Source organism: Arachis stenosperma, chromosome 9, assembly GCF_014773155.1.
Source record: "Arachis stenosperma cultivar V10309 chromosome 9, arast.V10309.gnm1.PFL2, whole genome shotgun sequence".
NCBI classification, from domain to species: domain Eukaryota; kingdom Viridiplantae; phylum Streptophyta; class Magnoliopsida; order Fabales; family Fabaceae; genus Arachis; species Arachis stenosperma.
In genome coordinates this window covers 108,109,003-108,116,958 of record NC_080385.1, presented here as the reverse complement: position 1 = coordinate 108,116,958, position 7,956 = coordinate 108,109,003, and positions in this window count along the sequence as shown.

Genomic DNA, 7,956 nt, shown 5'->3' with positions numbered 1-7,956 from the left:
GATTTTAATAGCTATATTTTTTTAAGTATTTTTTCTATTTGAAAAATAGTAAATAATTAATACAAATAAATTTTTAAATATAAAAATATAATTTATACAGAATATTAGATAATAAAACAAATAAACTTTTAAATATTAAAATAAAATTTATACTAAATATTAGATAATAAATTTACAAACTTATCAACATAATAAATAATCCTCTACATAAAGACTCAAGACAAGATAAATTAACAATTAGAACCGAAGAAGAAAGATAACTCTTGAGAAGCCAGTTAAGAAAAACATACATCTTATATACAAGTCAAGCAACACGAGCATCGACAATAATAAACCATTGTATTGAACCTCATTGTGCCTTTGGAAACCACATCATGGAGCTGCAAAATAATCATAACAAACGTTCAACTCCAAATTTAGCATGACTGCAAAGAGAAGAGGCAAATTGGAATCAGAATTTCATCACACTTACGGGAAATAAACTGTATAATCCATCCAAGAAGAGGGATGTCATAGAGGAACACTTTGATAGATGACCAAAAATGCAAGCAAAAGCATGAATGATAAAATGAGAGTTGAATGAAGTGCTAATTCATTCATATAAATATAGAAATGAAAGTGATGAACTAACCTGAAGAGAACAAAATAGCCGTATATTTCAAATAAAATGCCAACTATGGGCAATCTCACAAAAATGAAAAAGAGGCCATGAAGAAATGACGCAGTACCTTACAAAAAGGAAAGTAAGTAAGTAATGGAAAAAATAGAATGACTAATAAGAATTAAGAAATGGGGAGGGACCTTATAATTTGCTGGATTTGTAAAGAGACTCAACGTGGAACGCCATCCAAGTAAAATGGCTACGCCTGCCAACCAAAATATCTGATTCCAATGTTTCCGAAAAGAGTGTCATAGAAGAATTAACTAAGTTTTAAAAATAAGTTATTACTTGCATTAAAATCAAGGTTGATACCAATGTCATAGCTTTATTTGAATCTCTAAATATTCAAGAAAGAAAACACTCGGAAGGAGAATTGAGTACAACTGCTCTTCTATTCCAATCATGATCTTGAGTGAAGTAAACAATGTAGCTGAATCTTTTCATCATAGATAATCCAATAATAATTAACACCAACTAGAAAAGGACAAGAAACTAAAGATTTGAATCTTACCCTCCCAGGCCAACTGGTCTTTTTACATGACTAGCATTTTGTGAAGTTGGAGAATTGATTTGGCTTGAGTCTTCCTCTCCTATGAACTTGGATCGTCCCATTGTAGCATAGACAAACTTGGCAATGTCATGATACCTAATAGCATTATTAGAAAGTCTAATATTTAAGACAAACTCAAACATGACTTGAAGCACTAAATTAGTAAATCCAGAGAATAAATTCACCAAAATTCACCACATTGATACTAAAATTCAGTCATAAGATTGCACAAAAGATAGAAAACAATGAAAGTGTCAAATAATGACAATCTTACCTTACTTTTGGTTTAGGCATATTTTAACCTCCCAAATGAAAAAGAAAGGCAAATTCAACAAACCCTTACCCATTATTCGCAACAGAAAAAAGCAATAGATCACAAATGAATAGCTAATCATCGGGTTCAACAAAAATAAAATAAAATAAAAAAACTAACAAGCAAACAATATATAATCCCTTCAAAGAAACTCTAAGTAATCTAACTCCATTACTACTTACCAAATCTAAACTCAACCAAATAAGCAAAAGAAAACCAAAATAGAAACATCACACTAAAACTTTCAAATAACTGCTATCATTAATAGAAAAGAAAATCATTTCCAATGCTTTGGACATTTTTACAATTTGCTGCAAAGATGTCGATAAAACCGCCATACAGGCACATACAAAAATCTTTGAGGTTAACTTTAACATCAGCTACACTGCAAATACCAACACTAATAACTACAACCATGACTGACATTTTCACTTCCCTTGAGTAGTGCTTGCTGTAAAGGATCCATTCTATCACACAAACCATTGGAATCATGCTAGTTTTGATAAAATGAGATATTAAATCAAACACTCCTTAATCCTTGCTTAGAATTTTATATACACTAAGACTACTCTTCCCTGCAACATAAATTTTATGTTTATCTCATAAAACTAGGAACATTTAAATTCTTATCACTCATCAGCATGAGGCAACTTCAACTGACCAACTTTTTAATGAATTAAAATAACCAAATTAATCTAATCAGGTATGATTTCTCTTTTGAATGTTGATATAAATACATATATATTCCTATTCCTATATAATTAACACAAAATCTTTATCTCAACAAGAATAGAAAACATCAAACATAAACAATATTCAAACTTCACTTAGTTAACCACATACACTTCACTAAAATAATAGATCGCAATCAGATTGAAATTAAAAATTAATAACCATAATAATAATATAGATATTAAAAATTACAATAGGCCAAGTTGTATTATATATTTCAGAAACTATAAAATAAAAAATTGCAAAATAAAGAACAATTTTCAAGTAGGAGAGCTTCAATGAAAAAGTTCACATACCAAATCACCAGAAGAGCCTCTTTATAATGCAACAACGAGAAAGTTTAACTCTGTTGTAGTTCATCAGTGAAACTTGAAAGATGGCTTTAAATTTTGAAATTAATGAGTTTTAGGTCGATCATCAATGGAGGTTTCGTATTTGTTGTGCGCGAGAAAGAAAAGATCAAAGAGACCAAAGTTAGAGTTGAAGAATGAAACTGCAGGCAGAAAAAGAGAGAGAGTAACTGAATGAGAGTGACAACGGAGCGAGTGTGACGAAGCGACGACGAACACGGGAGCAGCGGAGTGAAAACGGCGCGGCGGTACTGGAGAGGAAAAGTTGGTGAAATGGTGGAGGAGAAATGGAGAAGGCGCGAATTGGGAAAAAATGGTAAAATGGCGGAGGTAAAATGTAAGTGGTGAATTGGGGGGAAACAAGGGACACGAGAAATAAACGCGGGTACCATTTTTGTTGATAAAAATCGACGGTAATTTGGTCGATTTTAGTTAAAATAAAAATCAACATTCTATCCGTCTATTTTATATAATAAATCTATGTCATCCACTAAATTTTAAAGAGGAATCTCCATCGTTTAAGTTTATCGACGACAAAGTGGTCGATATTACAAATATTAAAATAGACAGTCTATCCATCGATTTTAAAGAAAAAAAATTCCCACCCACATTTCCGTCGATTATGTGACGATAATATTAAATTATTATAAGGCCACTAAAATAATAGACGACTTGGTCGTCAATTTTATTATTTTATTTTTAATTAATTTTTTATTTTATCGACGGTAAACTGTCGAAAAATATCGACAAAAATATGACCATCGATTTTTAGCGTCGATAATTACGCTGTTTTTTGTAGTGAACTTTTTTTTAAAATTTTATGCAATATTTTTTAATTGTTGTCTTAGATAAAAAAAAATTGTAGTAAAATATTAGAAGATTGACAATTTTTTGTGGAGAAAAAATTAAAGAGTTCAGTAATGTTGGTCTATTGGATTAAATACAAAATAAATATAAAGAAAAAATGTAGGTAACGTAATATTTTTTTAAAAAATAATTTGTTTCAATTTAGTGTAGAGATTTGTTAAAAAAATAAGTTCAATAATTTTAAGTTGTGATAAGTGTTAAAAAAACATATCATGGATTTAAGTCTCTATTTTTAGTTAAAAAAAGTGTTAAAAAAGCATAGAATCTTGACATTAAAAAAATCATGTTCTATGTAATTATTATTATTATTATTGTGTTAATTTCTAGATGGCAGAGTTTTTTCTATAATCTCAAAATTATTAGGAAGCTCACAGTGTAACATTTACAAAAGTTAATTATATATATATATATATACCCTTAATTACATATATAATTACATATAGATACCCATAATTACAATATAATTCTTCCTAACGAATCAATCTTTGGAAATAATGAGGCTTATGAGCATTGAATTTGAGCATCTTATTATGAATAGTTTATCTTAAATGTTTTACTATTCATGAATGGCAATAACATAAGGGTGAGTATTTTTTATTTTTTTTTTAACTTTTCCTTTTTATAATATTCCTTTCTTTTCATTCTTGGTAATTAAGAATAAAATTTTAACACGTGACGAAAAAGTGGGAGGGATATTTCCAAAGTGATTAAGAGAGATTTGGATGAAATTTTAATTGAATCTGCCTTTAATTTTCATAAATAATCATATAAATCTTTTAAGTTAATTCACCATGTAAAAATTTAATTCGTGGTGGTAAATAGATTAGAAAATAAAAATGTAAAAGTGAAAAAATTTGTGATTATAATTTAATTTTAAAGAATAATTATCAAAGTAGTAATTATATGATCACCTAATTTATTTTTACTTTATCAGATAAAATAAACAATTGTACTAATTTTATACTTGTATTATATATTATTTCAGCTCCAAAATATTTTTAAAGTATTTTGGTGAAATTAAAAGAATTAAAGAATATTAATAAAATTTTTTTATCTGGATTCAATAATTAAATGTCTTCATTAAAGAGTACTTTTTGTTTCGTATAAAAATAATATTTTAATAAAAAACTTTTTTATTTTAGATAAGGGCATGCCTCGTTAAAGCTATATCACACAAAATCCAAAAAATCCTTTTACAAAAAATTGGATTCTTACATTACAAATTTTAAAAAATTTAATTTTGAATTTATAATTTAAAAGTTCAGTACAGCTTTCATTTGTTATTCAAATAGTAACTTAAAGTTTTAAAAAGTTTTGCTATTCAATTTATGGTATAATCAATATCTTTTTTGTTATTAAAAAGTTCTTTTGAAGTTTTTAATTTCAAACTCTATAGACACAAATTAAGTAAAACTTTTAGTTTGTCACACAAAATTTATTTAAAATCTAAAATTCATATATGTATCCTCGGTGTAAAACATTTAAATTTTTAAAAAAATAAAAATTATTGATTAAGAAAGCTTTAAAATTGTTACACAAAGTTATTTAAAATTTTAAATTATTATATGATCCTATTCATGTAAAACATTGAAATTTAAAAGATTTAAAAATTGTTGACTAAAAAAAAATTAAAATTATTACGAAAAGGTTATTTAAAATTCTAAATTGTTATAGGATTCATGACTGTATCCTTGGTGTAAAACTTCAAATTTAAAAGGATTACAAACTGTTGATTAAAAATTTTAAATTATTAATTTTTGAAATTCTAACTCTTTGATAGTGTAATAGACACAAATTATATAACAACTTTTAATAACTATTTTAAAATTTTAAATTACTATTTGAATAACAAATGGCACTATTCGAAAGCGTTCTCGCCCAAATTTTTTGTAGAATTTACCAGTAGATACAGATGGAGCATCGGTGACGGATATGGCGCAAGTTTTGATGGAAAAAATTGTGCTGCAACTTTAGAATCCACTAAAGACGAGATCGTCGAAGACAGGAACATCATGTTGAATTTTGGGTTTATTATTGGAGATCCTTTTTTGCTATTTTTTATGGATAGTTTCAATATTATAACCTGGAATGTGAGGGGTGCATCTAACAAGATAGTCCGTGTGCATTGCAAAAATTTGGTGAGAATATATAAACCATCTTTCTTCTTTCTCTTTGAGACTCATACTATGTTTAATAATTTGAAGAATTTTTGGGATAAGTTGGGTTTTCATTATGTTGGTATTAAGGAAGCAGTAGGACACATGGGTGGCATTTGGTTTCTATTTTCTATTGCTAATGCTTTTTGTGTGGTTATTGACTAAATTGACCATTGTATCACAATAAAAGTGAGTGTGAGTAACTTAGTTTGGTTTTATTGTGCAGTGTATGGGAGTCCTCAATTCGAAAAAAGAAGTATACGTTGGGATCATTTGCCTTCTATTAATTTAGACCATAATGGATCGTGGCTGGCCATTGGTAATTTTAATGAGATTGGGGCGCTAGACGAGAGTACAGGTACTTATTTTTCTTCTCACAGAGCTAGTTTATTAGCTACTACTCTAGATGACTGTGAGCTCTTTGATCTTAAAGTGATTGGTAGGAGATATACTTGGTATAGAATAGTTCAGGCTAACAGGAACTTAGCTAAAATTTTGGATAGAGCTCTAGTTAATGAGGTATGGATGATAATGTTTCTTGAGGGTTATTCTGAAATTCTTAGCAGGCTTCATTTTGATCATTGTCCTATTTTAGTTCGTTGTCATGGTGGCCCTAGAGTGAAAGGTTCTAGTCATTTTAGATTTCAAGTTGCGTGGGCAACACATCCTTCTTATAAATATGTTATCAGTAAGGTTTGGAATCAAGAGTTTGGAGGCGTTACTGAAAGGCTTAAGATGGTTCAACAGGCTTTTTTGGACTTTAACTCAAAGATTTTAGGAAATATTTTTGTGCGAAAAAGTAAGCTGGAATATCAGATTGATCAGATTCAACGGCGTTTGGAGGTTACCGATGTATTATCTTTGAGAATTAAATAAGTTGAACTAAGGGAAGATTATAATAGGCTTTTATTGCAAGAAGAACTTTTTTGGTACCAGAAATATAAAGAGCAGTGGGTCAAGTATGGCGATAGAAGCACTAAATTCTTTCATCTTCAAACCTTGGTGCGTAGAAACCATAATAGAGTACATGGATTATATGTTAGAGATGGGTCTTGGTCTACTGATCCAGATATTCTCCAAGAAGAAGCCCTCTCTTTTTACAAAAATCTCTTTGGTACAATGGAAGAGGTTGAGGTTGATTGTTTAGGGAATGTTTCGATGCCCACTCTAAGCACTAAGGCTTGTGCTAGGTTAATTGACCCTGTCTCTTTTGCGGAAGTCAAGTCAGCAGTATTGAGTATGAGCCCTTTTAAGGCTCCTGGTCCAGATGGCTTTCAAGCTTATTTTTTTTATAGAATATTAGGAGATAGTAGGCACTGAGATTTGGAATATTGTCCGGAGTGCTTTTTTGGGGAGAGTACTTAAATCCTAGCATCATGAAAACTCTGATTGTGCTTATTCCTAAAATTTATAACCCACCTTTATGAAGGATTTCAGGTCTATTAGCTTGTGTAATGTTATTTATAAAATTATCACCAAAGTATTAACTAATCGACTTCGGCCTTTTCTTCCAGATATTGTTAGTCCTTTACAATGAGGTTTTATTCCAGGTCGTGGTGCTCCTGATAATATTATTGTGGCCCGAGAAATTCTGAATTTCATGAAGCACACAAAATCCAAGAAAGGTACTCTTGCTTTTAAAATTGATCTTGAAAAAGCTTCTGATAGGGTGAATTAGAGGTTTTTGGAGAGTACTCTCATTGCTTTTAATTTTTCAATCATCACTGTTAATTTGATTATGAATTATGTCCATGCATCATCTCTTTCTATTATGTGGAATGGGAATAGATTGGATAGTTTTGCTCCTAGAAAGGGGCTTAGACAGAGCGATCCAATGTCTCCTTACTTATTTGTGCTAAGTATGGAAAGACTTACTTGCTATATATCTCATAAGGTGGTCGAGGGTATGTGGAAACCAGTTTCTGTCACTAGGGGTGGCCCAAAATTTTTTCGTTTGATGTTTGTAGATGATCTCTTACTTTTCTGTCAGGCTACAAATAGTCAGGTCCAAATGGTCATGCATTCTCTCAACATTTTTTGTAAGGCATCTATCATGAAAGTAAATCTTGAAAAGTCTAAAGTTTTTTGTTCTAAAAAAGTGACTGCTCATAGAAGAGATATTTTTACTAGTGTTTCTTCAATACGTTTTGCTTTGGACTTAGGAAGATATCTTGGAGTTAACATTAATCATTCACGTACCAGTAGGGCTTCTTTTCATTTGGTGATTGAAAAGGTGATGGGAAGATTAGCTAATTGGAAAGGAAGGCTTCTAAATAAAGCAGGGAGACTTTGCCTGATCAATTCTGTTGCAGCATCCATTCCTGTCT